At 39.3% G+C, this 17,972-nt stretch overlaps 1 pseudogene; it reads right to left on the bottom strand.

Moving 5' to 3' along the window:
- Positions 1–971: 971 nt before the first annotated feature.
- Positions 972–16,473, bottom strand: LOC142741865 (uncharacterized; annotated as a pseudogene).
- Positions 16,474–17,972: the final 1,499 nt, after the last annotated feature.

Below are 17,972 nucleotides of genomic sequence, written 5' to 3'. Positions count from 1 at the left end.
CAGAGAAATTGAGATTTCTCATATATCCATAAAGGCAGGCGCTCTATTATGAGCACCTCATTTTCAGCACATTATCTACTGAGGAGTACGTGGTCCACATACTGTTCTTGTACATGAGCCTTCTGATGTTTATGCCTGTCTATGCCTCTTTATATATGACTGGAAGGTTACCTGCATAAACTGTAATCTAGTACAGACTACCTATAGAATATCATCCAATAATTATGTGAATGGACCATTATCACACTGTTATAATGATATAGAAGCATTTTGTTCATAGCCACAAAACTTACAGTTTAAAAAGATTAGTAGACTGGTACAGGCCATGGTACCATTAACAGCATCCATGATTTTTTTTTAGCCCAAAATTCCCTATTCTAAAGGTAGTCTTTTCTTTCAAAAGATGTTAAAGACATTGGTCCTCAACAGCCTTTGTCATCAAAAGAGAATCGCACTTCCAAAATCTTTATGTACTACAGCCTTAAGAAACCACTGGAGCAGTAGAATGCCTTATACATTGATACTTCATTGGTAGATATGGAAAATATGTTACCTGATCCAGAAAATAGTAAAAGTGATATGTGAAACCAGAGCAAAAGAACAAGTTGAAGTTCCACTTTAAAGGTTGTAGATTTGAAAACCAACTGAATTACTTTGAACATTATTACTTTTCACACATAGCAAAATAGGGTCGATAATGTATTTGGCTAGGTCGCGTAAGAAGAGGGCTTCCGTAAACCAGTGAAAATTAATATTTCTCAGTCAACATTAGTCCTTAAAAGAGTTCCCTTTCCCAAAGTGCCTAAAAACCAAATATAATTAGTTTAATTTTGCATATTTACAGTGCAAAAATACGTATACATAAACTGGTCCAGCAGTAGTATTGCAGAGAAAATAATGATTATATTACATTGATGAAAAGAAGTTGTCATGTGCCCGCATCATGAACGGTTATTTATTGAGGACTGTTCTCAGTCAGGGCTGCTACATGCTTCTGTATCCACAGTGACCATCTGGAGAAAAAGACAAAACATAAGTAAATAAATATAATTTATTAACATAAGTAAACAAATATAAATAAATATAAATGAAGGATTATACTGGATTTTTTTTAAATACTTTGTAATGTTAAGGAGTTATTCCCATCTGATAGATGTGGGTCTCACTTCTGAGACCTGCACCTATATTGAAAATGGGGATCCCCTTCCTGCTGTCCTCGGAATCCAGACGGGTACTAAGTGGAGAGGTGGTCACGCATGTGAGACTCTCTCCGTTCTGTTGTATGGCCGTTAAGTAAACAGACGAGCAAGTGTGGCCACTGTTCTCGATATAGGTGGGGGTTCCAGAGCTGGGACCCGCATCTATCAGACATTTATGGCCTATCCTGTGGACGGCGAGTGGAGAGAACGGTTTCTTAAGGGATTGTGGGTTTAGAAAATCCGTTTTCATGGGGGAGAGGGTTCTTCTCTTCAGGATCCTCATCTCTTGGCCAGATTGGAAAGTGGCTACAAAGAGCATCTCTCCCTCTGGAGTACCTGCCTGTCTTGCATTTCACAGACAATACATTAATTTAAATGGGCATTGTGCAATGCTTAGTTTCCCCTGAGGTGGCGCTGCAGGGAAATTGAACTGCCAGGTTCCCCCGCACATTAAAGCTGAATGCTGAGAGTCCCAGCAGAGAGACACTTTGTGATCAGACTATTATCAAGGGACCTTTTTAACAAGTAGGGAATATTAAAAGTGGAGAACCCCTTTAATTTAAGCATTTCTTAAAATGCATGTACATTACAAAATAGCTATAGAAGTAATTCCCTATTATTCAGTGAAAAGCAGATCACACAACAAAAGGTCGCATATTGCAATAATCATATCACAGTCATTGTGCCAGGTATATAACTGAACTGAATATAGCAGATTTACATAGTCTCTAGTTCTCCATCTCTGCCTAGAAGACAATGCTGTACTCTTACTACCAACAGGTGCTTCAGTAAATCTGAAGTTTCCCAATTCATAGGCGAAGTTGAGTTATTTAATTGTAGAAACACTCCTCATGCGTAATTAATACATGTCTATTAGTGGATTGGGACTGACATAGACACTCAGATGACCACAAGCAACATGAATATTTGACACAGAAACCTTAATTACGATAATTATCTTGCCCTATTTCCTTCTGCCATTCTCTTCCTAATGCCAGTCTAATGAACAGAGGCTGACGTCAAGTTACTTGGATTTTTATGTTGTATATGTATTATCTCATGTTACCACATGTAGGAAGTCACAGTGTTATTGTGTGCAGATGACTCAATGGTACTATGCTATTTTCAGCACAGGTGACTCATGCTACAATACATAAGATTACTTCAGTGCATAACATCTTATACATCAATGTCCATGATGTCTAATCTCTACCAGACATTACATTCATTCATACTTTATAATAAATGTAATGTAAAAGATTAAAAAAAGCAATAACACGTCAGTTTGTGCCAGTGTGTGCCCCAGGAAACGTACATAAAAGAGTTTTATGGATACAGATGTAGCCATCTTCACATTGACTTTTAACACATTAAATACACAACAGCAAGAAAGTTTAACTTTACTTTTTAATGGCTTTTCAATGGCTATGCTTCGGTGATATTTCTTCAGCAAGTTATCAGAGTCAAGATAAGGATTGCTACAGCTGTATATTACCTCTTCTATAAATCTTATTGCGGATCACCATGTTTCTATACCTTGTTTTATTCTGGGCTCTGGGTGTGTATGTTACAATATTTTCAATATCAACCAGAAGGCTAGCATAAGGCCACGTTCACGTGGGCATATTCTGGTCAGTATTTTGCATCAGTATTTGAAAGCCAAAAGCAGAAGTGGAGGATGAACACAGAATGGGTGTAAATCTTTCCATTATACTTTTTCTCTGCTCATGTTCAACTTCTGGTTTTGGTTGAAACACACTGACACAAAATACTGACCAAATTACACCCGTGTGAAAGTGGTCTAAAGCTCAGTTCCCATTGTGGTCTGAAGAACCCATTTCCCCTTTCTATTTCTTAATTTAGATGAGAATAGATCCCAAAAGAACTTACCTCCTTTAACCCTAGTGAAACCTAAGCCAATGAATGGACTTAAAAAATGTTAGTCAATATGGTTTATTAATGACCTAATCAGTTCTTCAGCAGGGCCTATGATTTACCTTAAAGCCTCATTCACAAAATCAAGACAACTACACCATAAACATGCACATGGGGCTTGAAAAAGTGTGCGTGTTTATTTCAATAGGAAGAGGTAAATAAGCTACTGCAAAACACCTTTGAGGTTTATCTCCCAGAGGAACAAAGGATCGAGCATGTTGAAACCCAACTTGCCCAATCCCTTTTTTCTCTGATATCTAGTATTGAGCGGGAAGCCCCCTAACTATTTAGATCATCGGCCGATTGGGTTTTAAAGACTTTTATCATAGAAAAATGCCAACAAGTGGACTACTACTTTCTTCCAAATATGTTGACTAAATGTCTCTAAAGGTGCCCATAGAAATGAAGATTGTTCCTAATATGACAGTCATCTAAGATTGATTAATACTTTTCTAAACTTCTGCCTTTCTATAAATGTAGCTAAACTTTACACCTTGGAATTTTAAATATGGATCACTTACCAGGTTTTCCCTACTGTATGAAAGCCATGTAATCGAGTCTTGGAGATACTTTGTCCCAAAGCCCATGATCCTGTTTGCAGGGTGAGTAGCGAGCCCTACAACCTGCTTTGTAAAGTGAATGGAGAAGGCAAATTTTATGTCCTCAGGGGTTGTATCCGACTCCCTCTTTTTGACTTCTTTGTCAACGTAGACATCGGCGAGCTGCTTGAATGAATTGTATGAGATATCTCTGAAGAAGTTACTCAGTGCAGGGTCTTCTTTAATCTGCGTAGATGATCAAATATAGGCATACTTCAATATCTACATTTCTTTCAGATACAAACTTATTACTTTAATTTATAACACCGGGGTATTATATGGCAGAGAGCCCTCCAGTAGTAGAGCAATGTCTATAAAATATACAAATATACAAATAACGTCTTCTTTTACCTTTACAAAAAAATATACTAGATGTGACTAATATAAAAGTTCTGAGGTCTCTAAATTACATAGAAATGTTATTATATATGGTAAAAATGTGTAGATGTTAACATTCGTGGTCATTCGATCTCACCATATTTTTTCCATACCTTTCTGTCATAGGCATCACCTTCCTTTTGAAGAATACTGACAATTTTCTTAATCATAGTTTCTGGAGGAAAAAGAAAACAGCCAAAATTATTTACAAAGGCAAAAGTTCACATTTAAGGAAACCTATTTTACTCAATATGGTCTTTTATTTAGACTATGTGCACCCTGCCGTTTTTATATTGTGCTCTGTGCTGGCTGCAGGGAGCACAACATCAATTCAGCTAAACAGGGGTGTAGCTAAAGGGGGTAGAGGCAGCCGTTACACCCAGGCAATTATGCCTGAGGGGGCCTGAAGGACCTTTTATCACATAAGGTGACATCAGTATTATAAAAGGCACAATGCCGTTTGGGGCCCTGTTTACATTGGGGCCCAGAAAATTCAAGTTAGGCCTCAGAAGTTGATCTCATAGACCTGTATATTCTAATGTCCAAAATGTCAATGCCACTACTTAACCCCTTAAGGACGCAGCCTAGTTTGGGCCTTAAGGCTCAGAGCCCATTTTTCAAATCTGACATATTTCACTTTATGTGGTAATAACGTTGGAATGCTTAAACCTATCCAAGCGATTCTGAGATTGTTTTCTCGTGACACTTTGGGCTTCATGTTCGTGGTAAAATTTGGTCGATATATTCAGTCTTTATTTGTGAAAAATTGCAAAATTTAGCGAAAATTTACAAAAAATAGCATTTTTCAGAATTTAAATGCATCTGCTTGAAAGACAGACGTTTATACCACCCAAAATAGTTACTAGTTCACATTTCCCATATGTCTACTTTAGATTGGCATCGTTTTTTGAACATTATTTTACTTTTCTTGGACGTTACAAGGCTTAGAACATAAACAGCAATTTCTCATATTCTTAAGAAAATTTAAAAAGCCTTTTTTTTAAGGTACCTGTTCAGATCTGAAATGGATTTGAGGGGCCTATGTATTAGAAACCCCAATAAAACACCCCATTTTAAAAACTAGACCCCTCAAAGTATTCAAAACAGCATATAGAAAGTTTTTTAACCCTTCAGGCATTTCACAGGAATTAAAGCAAAGTGGAAATGAAATTTGTAAATTTAATTTTTTCTGCTGAATTTCAATTTTATTCAATTTTTTTCTGTAACAGAGAAGGTTTTACCAGAGAAATACTACTAAATATGTATTGTCCAGATTCTGCAGTTTTTAGAAATGTCCAACATGTGGCTCTAGTGCGCTCGTGGACTAAAACACAAGCCCTAGAAGCAAAGAAGCACCTAGTGCATTTTGAGGCCTCTTTTTTATTAGAATATTTTAGGCAGCATGCCAGGTTTGAAGAGGTGTTGAGGTATCAAAACAATGGAAAACCACCAGAAGTGACCCCATTTTGGAAATTACACCCCTCAAGGAATTCATTTAGGGTTTTTGTTATCATTTTGACCGCACAGTTTTTTCACAGCACCTATTTGAATTGGGCTGTGAAATGAAAAAAATGATATTTTTTCCAATAAGATGTCATTTTTGATCAAAATTTCTGATTTTCACAAGGAACAACATACCCCATTTTGTTGCCCAATTTGTCCTTAGTGCGGCAATACCCCATTTGTGGTGATAAACTGCCATTTGGGCCCATGGGAGGGCTCAGAAGCAAAGGACCACCATTTGCCCTACTGGAGCTTTTCTGGTGCTAAGTCATGTATGCAGAAGCCCCTGAGGTACCAGTACAGTTGAAACCCCCGAGAAGTGACCCCATTTTAAAAACTACACCCCTTTAGACATTCATCTAGAGGTGTAGTGAGCATTTTGACCCCACAGGTACTGTGTAAAAGATAATGGGCAGCAGATGGTGTAGTGTGAGATTTGCAATTTTATATATATATATATATATGCCATTTCAGTGTCCAATATATTGTGCCCAGCATGCGCCACCGGAGAAATACACCCCTTAAATTGTAATGTGGGTTCTCCTGGGTACGGCAATACCCTACATGTGGCTGTTATCAGCTGCCTGGGCATACGGCAGGGCTCAGAAGGGAAAGATGAGGGGTGTAAGCTGTGCGGAGTGCATCAGGGTAAATTAAAAATCAAGGGATGTATGATACATTTTAAAACAATCTTTCATACAGAGCCCTCTTTTTTCGGGACACGTGTCACATTGGTATATTGTGTTCTTCCTTATCCCCCTCTTATAGCAGACTCTGCACCTCTTTTGACTCTTTCCCTTTCCACCGGTTTGGGGAACTTCTCCTGGAAAGTGTTGCCCTGGTACGATGCGTGTGGCCTCGCTTCCAGAAGTACTGGGTGCCCCCCCTTCCTGGTCCCTAAATATTAGATCTTGAAATTCCAGGAAAGTTCCCCTCTGGCCTGCACATCGACGTAGCACGTACGCATTGTACAAAGCCATCTGTATGATGTGCCCGGCCAGCTTCTTATACCACACCGCATGGCGCTGTAGGGCTTCAGGACTTGATTTGACAATTCCATCCCTCCCATGTACCTATTGTAGTCCAGGATGCAGTCTGGTTTGGGGGTGGCCTTTCCTTCATATATCCTAAATCTGTAGGTATACCCTGATGCACTCTCGCACAGTTTATACATCTTCACGCCATACCTTGCCCTCTTACCCGGCAGGTACTGGCGGAATTGAACCCTCCCTTTAAAATGTACCAGGGACTCATCAATAGAAATACACTTCTCGGGGGTGAATGCTTGGGAAAACCGGGCACTGAAACGGTCTAATAGGGGTCTCCGTTTATACAAACGGTCAAAACTGGGTTCATCTCGGGGTGGGCGCGGCTCATTATCAGTATAATGTAAGAAGCGAAGTATTGCCTCATTTATTAATTTTTTTAGGTTCCAGTTCAGTTCTGAAGTTGCTTTGAGGGGCCCATATATTAGAAACCCCTATCAAACACTCCATTTATGAACTAGACCCCTCAAAGTATTCACAACAGCATTTAGAAAGTTTATGAACCCTTTAGGTGTTTAGAAATTTAGAGCAAAGTAGAGGTGAAATTTACTTTTTTTTTTGTCAGAAAATCCTCTTTATACCATTTTTTTTATAACACAAAAGGTTTTATCAGAGAAACGCAACTCAATACGTATTACCCAGATTCTGCAGTTTAGAGAAATATCCCACATGTGGCCCTAGTGCGGTAATGGACGGAAGCACCGGCCTCCGAAGCAAAGGAGCACCTAGTGGATTTTGAGCCCTCTTTTTTATTAGGCACCATGTCCGGTTTGAACAGGTCTTGTGGTGCCAAAACATTGGAAACCCCCCAAAAGTGACCCCAATTTGGAAACTAGACCCCTTGAGGAATCCATTGCAGTCATGGGGTGCATGCGGCTTTTTGATCAGTTTTTATTCTATTTTTAGGTGGCGTGGTGACTAAAAAACAGCAATTCTACTATTGTTTTTTTAATCTATTTTTTTTACAGCGTTCACCGTGCACTATAAATGACATATTCACTTTATTCTGCGTGGCGATACGATTATGGCGATACCCTATGTTTATAGTTTTTTTTTATGTCTTATGGCGTTTGCACAATAAAATACGTTTTGTAAAAAATCATTCACTTTTTGTTTTACCTTATTCTAAGAGCCAGAACGTTTTTATTTTTCCATCAATAAAGCCGTGCGAGGACTTATTTTTTGCGTAACGAACTGTAGTTTCGATCAGTACCATTTTTAGGTACATGCGACTTTTTGATCTCTTTTTATTCAATTTTTTGCGAGGTGAAGTGACCAAACAATTGTTATTTGTGGTACGGTTTATTATTATTTTCTTTTACGGCGTTCACCGTGCGGCATAAATAACAAAATAATTTTGTAGTTCAGGCCGTTACGGACGCGGCGATATCAATTATGTATAGTTTATTTGTTTGTTTATATATTTTTATTAATAATAAACGACTGATAATGGAAAAGGAGGGATTTTTACTTTTAATACTTTTAAAACTTTTATTTTCTTATTTTTACACAACTTTTTTTAACTTTTTTTTTACTTTATTACTTTGTCCCACTAGGTAACTTGAGGGCAGGAGGCTCTGATAGCTATTCTAATACACTGCACTACATGCGTAGTGCAGTGTATTAGAACTGTCAGCTACTCACTGACAGCAAGCATAGTGGGTCCTGACGTTGTCAGGACCCACTAGGCTTCCGTCTATGGCATAGCCGGACGCCATTGTTTGGTGTCCGGTTGCCATAGTCACCATCGCCGGCCGCTATCGTGTAGCAGGCCGGCGATGGCGGATTAACCCCTAAGAAGCCGCGATCGCTATTGAACGCGGCTTCTGAGGGGTTAATCGGCGGGGGAGCTCCGCGATCGGTCCCGGCACATTGAGCAGTGATAGTCTGCTGTCGGAAACAGCAGCTATCACAGCTCATGAACGCGCCCCGCGCGAACGGGCCATGTTTACTCCATGGCATACTATTATGTCATGGAGCGCGAACGATGCACTTACCATGACATAATAGTATGTCCTGGAGCGTTAAGGGGTTAAGGTCTCATGCACACGACCGTAGCCATGTGCACGGCCATGATTTTCGGGTCGGCCGGCCACGGAATGTCACCCGCGAGCCGCCAACAAATCGCGGGCCGTGCACATGGCCGCGTCTATTATTTTCTATGAGCTTGGCCGCAGAACATGGCCGTAATAAGACATGTCCGTTCTATCTGCAGTCCAGGCTCGTGGGCCATGCACGGGCCATGGAAACCACGGTCGTGTGCATGGGCCCATAGAAATGAATGGGGCCGCAATTCTCCCGTGGATTTTCGGGGGGAATTGCGGCCGCAAAAGCACGTTCGTGTGCATGGGGCCTTAGTCTTTTCCACAACAAAGGTTTCAGTACTTTCAGTGGACAGGGCATTTACATATGTGTTCACCCTTAACTTTTCTTAAATTGCGCTAAGTTATACAATTTGTCGTAATACCCATTCAAAACACTCTTGCGCCATCCAGCAAAAATGTATATGTTAACGTATATGTTTTTTAACATAGGAATCTATAACCAAGAGATAGCATCCATCAGGGGCAATCGTCACAGCCATACAGTAAGAAAACGTATATACGTTAAATATATGCAGTTTTTAACATGGTAGTCTATAGGCGATGGATGGCTGACGGTTGGTATCCATCAAAGTCATCCATTGAAGACATATGTTTTTTTTTTACATATTTGTTTAACATCTCGAGATATGTCGGGTTTAGAGATAAGTTAGGGTGGATACTTCTGTATGTGCTTTTCCACCCATTTTCTGTCTTCATCTTCTGTATCATTAAGAATATGCACTTTAGTTCAAGTAGATTTTAGGAATTAAATATTGTATGTAAAGGTGACCATACAAGTTATGATAATAGTCAATAACTTAATCATAGTTTCTGATAATTATCATCATTATTATTATTAATATCTGTATCTTGGTAAAACTATTGGTTCCTAATGATAAAAATGTCCATTCAAATTTCTCAGCCATTGGTGGTAAGCCCTATAATTGGAGCGGCTACTTCTCTATTTCCTGAGAAAAATACAATGATGCAATACAAGGGTATGATATGGGAATGATTGTCTATGGTCAGTAATATATTTTCCTGTATGCACCTTTCCTGACGAGTATTCCCAATAGTAAAAACTATTGGAACATTTATTGGATTTGTATCAAATTATCCTGTGCCTTGCTAGATTTTTTTTATATAAAGGGATCTTACCCATGTCTTGTCTTCCATCTGTATTTAAATCTCCACCCAAGCTTTGCTTCCTTCCTCCCACGTCCAGGCTTTCAGTATCTTTGACAAGGAGCTCAATCTCTGCAGACACTTGCTCATAGTAGCAATCTTCATTCTTTTCACCTAAACAGATAGTGTTATGTATAAGTTAAAGGGGTTTCCCACTTTCTGACAACTGGTGACCTATCCACCGGATAGGTCTTCAGTATATGATCGATGCGTGTCCGAGCCCCAGACTGATCCGCCACTCCAGCTGCCTCTGGGCGTCGGACGATGTTGCCGGAAGCAGATAGCTCTGTTCAAAGAATAGCGGCCGAGCTGCGGTATTACAGCTCTGCTCCTACTAAAGTAAATAGGAGCAGAGCTGCAGTTCTGCCCAACGGCCGCTATGCAGTGTACGGAGCCATCTGCTTCCGGCTCCAACTACTGCATCCCGTTCCAAACATCCGATGCACGGAGGCAGCCGGAGTTACGACTCGGTGCGGGGTCCAGATGGACCGGTGGATAGGTCATCAGTTTTTAGAAAGTGGACAACCCCCTTACGCTATATTGTATGTTGAGAAACTCTGTGATATGAGCTGCAAGATAAAGTAGCGATTACCCTAAGACTCCTAAATAAAGCCTAAATTTTACCATGGCATACATTTTAACATTCATTATTGAATTTGGTCTACCGTGTCTCCTAGCATTTCGTTTGCATTTTTTCGAATATACTGTATCTTATAAACCTTTTTTTCATAGCTGACAGTTTTTCCAAAAATTATCCAAACACTAAATCCATTAACCTGCTACTTATATAAAACTAATACCTAACATCTTCATCTTAAAAGAGCTTTACAGGTGCACTAATGCTTTTGCAACACTTCTGATTTCTATAAATCAATCTTCTATGTCCTGTATATTCTTTTGGCAATGCACCATCTTTAAAAAAAAATAAAAAAAAAGAAGATTGTAAAAAAGAGCAGGTAACACTTTTTTTTAAAACTGACGGAAAGCTGACTGACCCCATTAAAAGTCAATTGGATCTGCAAGATGTATAGGAAACCAATGGAAAACAGATCAGTCATGGATCCATTTAGAACAGAAATCATGACACGAATATGAAAAGAGCCTCATCCTGATTTACGTACCATGAGTAAATGAGAAAACGTGATGGAAGAAGGTTGGTATTACAGACTTCAGCAGAGAACTGGTCCTCAGACTAGATGTATATGTGAGAAGGGACATTTTGAGTGAACATTTCATTGAGTATGTCAATGACTATAAATAATTTTCTCAAGTTGGGTATGTTCTTCTCTATAGTATCACACATACTTACATGGTTGAAGAGGACTAGGTCTATAGATACACTTCAATGGAAGATTGGTGGGTCTTTTCAACTTTTCATCTGCATTATTCTTCTTAAAAGAAAGGGCTCTTCGGATGCTAGCTTTTCTAAAGCTGTTTTTCTTTGTAGTCTGATCTAAATGTCCATCAGTAGAAGAGGTCACCGAGTCTTGGGCTACTTTATTGACCACAGATACAGTCTGTTCAGAAATGTTCTCTTCTTTTTTAAATAGATGATTTAGAAAGCTCTTGAACCATGATGGTTTTTTGACAGTTTTTGCCTTGGTGATGGTTGCAGGTTCATTTGTTGACACACTGGTTTCACGGTCTTACTTTTTTGTTTCCTGTATTTTGTCTTGAGGTACCACAGTGCTCTTACTTTTATTTTTATTTTTTGTAAACCTAGTGACATCACTGACTGACCTCTTCACCTTTTTCTCTTTCCTATACCCTGTCCTTTTTGCTTCACGGTTGCTTAAACTTCGTTTTACGTATGTTTCCAGTACAATTTTAGCCTCCTGCTTGCTTAAAGAAACAAATTTCCCTCTTTGTTTTCTCTCCATCTTTGGGCTGTTGATCGCTGTATCTTCCTTTATTTGCCTGTGTGAAAAACAAAAGCAAACTATATCACCACTTGTCACATGTACTAAGGGAGGGGAAATGTGGAAATTGCTTCCTGACCGTGGTTAACATTGCTACCCTGCCTTGGATTATTTTAAACCAAATACTATTCACGTGGAGTTTAATAATGTTATCGCTCGTATTCGTGTCGGTTTCCATTACTGGCTCTGGTTCGCTCCCAGTGTCCGCAATCTTTATGGCAGATTATATAACCCATGTGTGGGTGTACATGTCTAGTAGAGAAATGACAATGTAATCACTGTGGGAAGAGAAACTGATGTAAATGTGTTCATTCTAGATTTTTTTTTAATGTCCTAGATGTGACAACAATAATATACTAAAGATTTCTACAAACATTGAATATTTGAGAAATTTTAAATTGCATTATTGCTAGAATCACTTTCATTTAAATTTGAGGTTCTTGGAGCATATTTTGTGCGAGCCTACCTGTTAATACCCCATGAAGATGGTTCCTACATTTACATGATACCTGTAGAACAGGAGAATTACCTCTCTTTTTTGGATCTAGACCTACAAAATGAACTCAGTATAGGTATTTTTTTTATTTCACTTTATTAGCAGGTGCGGACTAAGGTTAAATCCACACTACTTGACCGTTTGACATGGTCCCATATGGCCAGCAATATTCAGCAGTATGCTTATATAGTTGCATATATCTTTAATTGACTGCAATAAAGATTTTTTTTTATCTTGTACGGTACATATTTTATTGTACAGTTGTATTAAAAAGAGCAGTCGACATTGCTTTTTAATACAGTTCGAGATCTGAACATATCCCCACCAAACATATGCCAATATGGCAAAGGTTTGCCTATTAAAGTCTATGGGTACATCAGTATTTATGTTGAGAGATTTTCCCAACAATACCGGTGTGAATTTGGCCAAACCGTGCATTTTCTATAGGTGTGACAACCAAACAAATTGCAAATTTGAGCCAGAACGTTATCTTTTATTATAATTATAAATTGTATTATTACCGAAGTTAAATAAAAAGTACATACATAAATCATGATTATTATTTTTCGTGGCTATTTTTTAAACAAATTTTTTTATTTATATTATATACAGTTTGGATGGGTCATTGGATTTTATGAGATGAACAATTTATTATTTTTGAGGATATCTCAGAACCTCGTTAAGGGAAAAAATGTAAAATGAATGTCACAATATTAATAAGAATGACTCAGAATAATTCAATATGCAATATTTTTTTAATAAAAATAATATTTAATTATTCATACTTAATTTTATATTTTTATGTGTTGTTAATATTGACATATGTGGACCAGTGTTTTAACTCTGTATAATCGGTGTGGGTCTGATCACTGCAATACAAGACACAGCGAATGGATGAAGGGGTACTGTGTCTGGGGATGGCCAAAGCTGCTACTGCTTCGTTCTCATTAACCCATAGTTGGACCTGATCACATATTAATAGCATATCCTAGCAATGCCATATATTATTATTTGTACAGAAAAAAAAAGTAGGTTTGGCTTTCAGCTATACGGTGAATTTATATCTGTCTCAGATCTCTCTCATATATACATATTAATAAAATTAAAAGGAAATAAAATACCTATATGTAGCTGCTAAATCATAGGTCAAGGAAAGGAGGAATAAAGAAAAATCTCAACATAAAACTACTTTTTTATCTGTAAAACTCACCCTTCTGCTTCCATAATAACTTGTTAAACGTGTACGTTTCGCTGTTGTTTTGTCACTGTACTTCTCCTTCCCAGTGTGTACAGTCAAACTTCAGGGTGATTTAAGTATTTATAAACCACCAATGAGCAGGTAGAGCACAGATAAGAAACTCGGCCTCCTGTGGTTTCCTTTCAATACATAGAAAGCTTAGACAACCCTCTAGCGTGCTTTGTTTAATTGCACTTCCTTATTGCCATGGGCTTTGCTGCTTTGTACATTGAAACCTGTTTTTCATGATGGTGAGACATGGCATAAGCTGTTTAGACAAGAGCATTATTTCTGGGAAGCAAGTCTGGCTCCACATTGTACCCTTTGGACCTATTTACTGTCGCTGACATACGGCTATGTGACCATAAACAGAGATATGCCTTAATTGTTCCTGGAAACTATTCATCAGATGAAATGGAAACGGTCTACAATGTTTAAGCTACTCTCAAATTTATCTATCATGATTAGGATTTCACTGTTTAATACGGGAACATATGATAGTCAATTAAGTTTTATAATGAATTTTGAATACATTTTTATGACTTATGGATACATACGGTTAGCTCCATATTGATACCCCTTCATATTGGGGATGGATCCTAGCGAAGTAAACAAAGAAAGACTACACATAAAAAGAAACCATATAGTTGGGACACTAAGATTGGTATGTAGGAAAATGCAAAAATTTCAACCTACATAGCATAGTAATATTACACTATATGGACAGAGCAAGACCTCCCTGAAACACACACCTGCGGTTAATACCAATCTATGGACATTGTATTTGACTACCTATCAAAGTCTAAAAAGTAAAAGCTATATGACGCCGGACATGACAGGGGACCGGAACAGGAAGGGTTTCAAATAAGTAGAGGAATTTCAGAAGGATTCTCATTTTTCAATGCCTTATTAAGACCTAGAAACAAAAGACCTAGAAACAAATGAGGGAGGGGTTTCCATTTGGTCAATAAGTTCTTTAGTTCTTACAGTAGGGGAGAAAAATTATGTTGGTAAAGCGTAGTAGTGGGGAAATTGACAGGCAACACTCCATTTTTCGACATGTTGATTTTGTATCCCGACAGTCAGCCAAATTCTTTAGTAAGGACATGGAAGTTAGGAAAAGAGACCAAGGGCTGAGCATGAGAAGCATGACACCAGTATACAAAGTGATCTTTTATTCTCTATCCTCCCCACCGTGGATATCATGAGACACACATATCGCCTTTGCCAATAGTTTTTTGCAAAGGGCAAACAACAAGAGGGAAAAGGGGGAACCCGTGTCGCGTCTCATTATGTACGGTGAAGACTTTAGAGGTAACATGAGTGTATTTAACAACAGATGTGGGGGTAGAATAAAGGCTGTTTAGGATTTCAATAAACTGAACTCTGAAGCCTATATGTTTTAAAAGCGGCAAACATGAAGGGCTCCTTCAGTGTCCAAACTAAGCAGTAGCATTTGAACGTTATGTTTGTTAGCTACACCAAACAGATCGATAGTACGTCTGGTGTTGTCACCAGTCCGTGGGAAAGATAGAAAAAAAATCTGGTCCTCATGCACGAGGTTGTACAACCATATATTCAATCCGCTTGCCAGTAGTTTAGGTTTAGAAAATATTTTTATGTCCGAGTTTAGGAGAGTAATCAGTTTGTAGTTAGAGCAATCCGAGTGATCCTTCCCAGGTTTTGGGACAACTGTAAAATGTGAGTGCAGCATAATAGATTGAAACGGTTCACCCTTATAAAAAGAGGAGTATTCCCATCTCAAGCATTTATGGCATATCCACAGGATATGCACTGGGACTCCCACTGATCATGAAAATGGGGGTACCGAACTGCTGGACCGCAGTGAGGAGGACATTGAATGGAGCGACAGTCGAGCATGCGTGCTGCTGCTCCATTTAAAGTTTATGGGAATGAAGGAAACAGCAGAGTACAGTGCTTGGCTGTTTCGGTCTGTCCCATAGATATTGAATAGAGCAGGTGGCGCATGCTCAACAACCGCTTCATTCAAACTCCTCCTTACTGCACCCCCATACTGAGGATAGGTGATAATTGTTGATTCTGGGACAACCCCATTAAAGTGTAACTAAACTTTTAAAAAACTTTTGACATATCATAGTGACATGTCAGAAGTTTTGATTGGTGGTCGTCCGAGCACGGAGACCCCCACCGATGGCTAAAACAAAAGCGGCAGAAGCATTCGGGTGAGGGATGTGCCGCTTAGTTTCTGATTGGAGTTGTCTGTGGGATTGGAAAGTCTATGAGTCCGTACACCGCTCACTTGTCTTTAAGACTGAAGTCGATTAGAAACTAAGCGGCACAGTGCTCAGCCAAGTGGTTCTGTCACTTTATTTTAGCGATGGGTGGAGGTCTCATTGCTTGGACCCCCACCGATTAAAACTTCTGATATGTCACTATGACATGTCAAAAGTTTTTTTTAAAGTTTAGTAACCCTTTAAGCATCACAGTTGTAAAGGATATGGGGCACATAAGAGACCATTAAATTAGACCAGTTTTAAGGAGATACCTCGTCCATCAGAGGGCATTGTAACAAATAGAACAAAACAGTAAACTTATCTAGGGTGACTCAGTATAGGAGAATATCTTGAATATTCTCAGCTTTAAATGGTTCAGTAATGCCTCGGACCGGATAAGGTGTTGCAGACTTAGCCTGCAAGAAATTGGATTTGTTCATGGTCTTGCTGAGTAGGTAAGGTTTTCAGATAGTCTGACCTGGGGGATTACATAGGCGATTCAGGGACTCCCTCACTTGACATATGGGAGGATGGGGAGGACCTGGGGCCTCTGTGAGCTGTTAAACAAGAACCGGAAAGGAGGGAACACCAACCTGGTCCTGTGTAACCACTGTTGAGTGGTCTTAAGAGGCTTCATGCTGGGTATAGGGCCTTTTTTTCAAGGCATAGTATGTGCTCGAGGTTGTGAAGAAGCAGGACACTCCATCAATGTTCCTTCATCCCACAAGATGGAAGCATGGCAGAGGTTATAGGGGCCGTCGGATGTGTGGCTGCAGGGTGATCATCCACTGTATGTGCCAATAAAGGCACTGAGCCATCCAAGAGCCTGGTGTTTAAGTGAGGAAGCGACAATGTGAGCACCATCTTGACTGGGTGGCGCTTAGTGGCTGTGAAATCCAGCAGGAGATACTTGGTCAGGGTAAAAGGTTTATCCCTTTTTCCCTATTGAAATAAAACATGTACGGTACACTTTAGTGATCTGAGCGTGCATTATGTCAGAGTAGGGAGAGATAGCTATTAACCAAACAAGTGCTCAGCTGACAGATGTTGCATGCACTGGCAGATTACCAAGAGGGCGGATGGGTCAACTGTTCGAGACGCCATCTGTCCTTGAAATATGACAGTGCAGAGAGACATTGGCTCTCTGCTCCGCCATTTACTCTCGTAGGCTACAGTCTGGTTTAGGCTTGAACCCTACGAAACACCCAGAGCACTTTGATGACGTCAGCGGCCCAATGCAGGTGGCATGATGAAGTCCCTGCATTCCACCAGGAAGAAGTCCTCGTCGTGGAAATACGATTTAGCCCTTTTATACTGTTATTAGTGGTAATGTTGGTCTTGGTATACTGGACTTTGTTCAGTAACAGTATGATTGCAATATATATGGTGATATTTGCTTCTGGTATAGTGGTATTATTTGGTAACTGTATGACTATTATATAGAGGTATTCTATCATACATAGATTAGTGCTTTTGAAGAGGCAAATTATCTGTAGGTGCTGATTTTCATTATAAAAGTATATCCAGGGACAGTGTACTGCTGAGGCACTGCATCGGAGTCTGTCATGTGTTATAAACGTTATTTTATTTTCAGATTTTTTTTTGTGGAGGGAGCAAAATATATCTTTTGTGAGAACAAAAAGATCGAACATGTAGAAATCCAACATGCACGACCCTTTATTCTCTCAAAATCTGCCATCGGAGTAGAGTCAGGACCCCGACCATACACGTTAGATCAGGGGTCTCAAACTCGGCCGGGTAAGTGGGCCGCATATAGAAAAAATGGGAAGTTGACGGGCCGCATTACTTTCAAATTTGATACAATACAAAATTATTGTTAATCAATTAGTTATTTGAACTACTATAACACTATATTACTAGAATAATAATACTACATTACTATAATAATAGCGCTAGGTTTAAAATTTGAGATATTTCTCCACGTGCTTATTTCAACAATCCAGCTCTCCAGTTTAAGTGTCGCTAAATGCAGTCCGGCGGCTCAGTTAGCACACATGTCAAGATTGGGCAGCCCATTTTTAGATAGTGCCGCAGTGCCCTCTGTGGATGCTGCCGCAGTGCCCTCTGTGGATGCTGCCGCAGTGCCCTCTGTGGATAATTCAACACACCCATAGA

This window comes from Rhinoderma darwinii, chromosome 2 (genome assembly GCF_050947455.1).
Source record: "Rhinoderma darwinii isolate aRhiDar2 chromosome 2, aRhiDar2.hap1, whole genome shotgun sequence".
Taxonomy (NCBI): Eukaryota; Metazoa; Chordata; class Amphibia; order Anura; family Rhinodermatidae; genus Rhinoderma; species Rhinoderma darwinii.
This window is presented reverse-complemented; position numbering and strand designations above follow the sequence as displayed.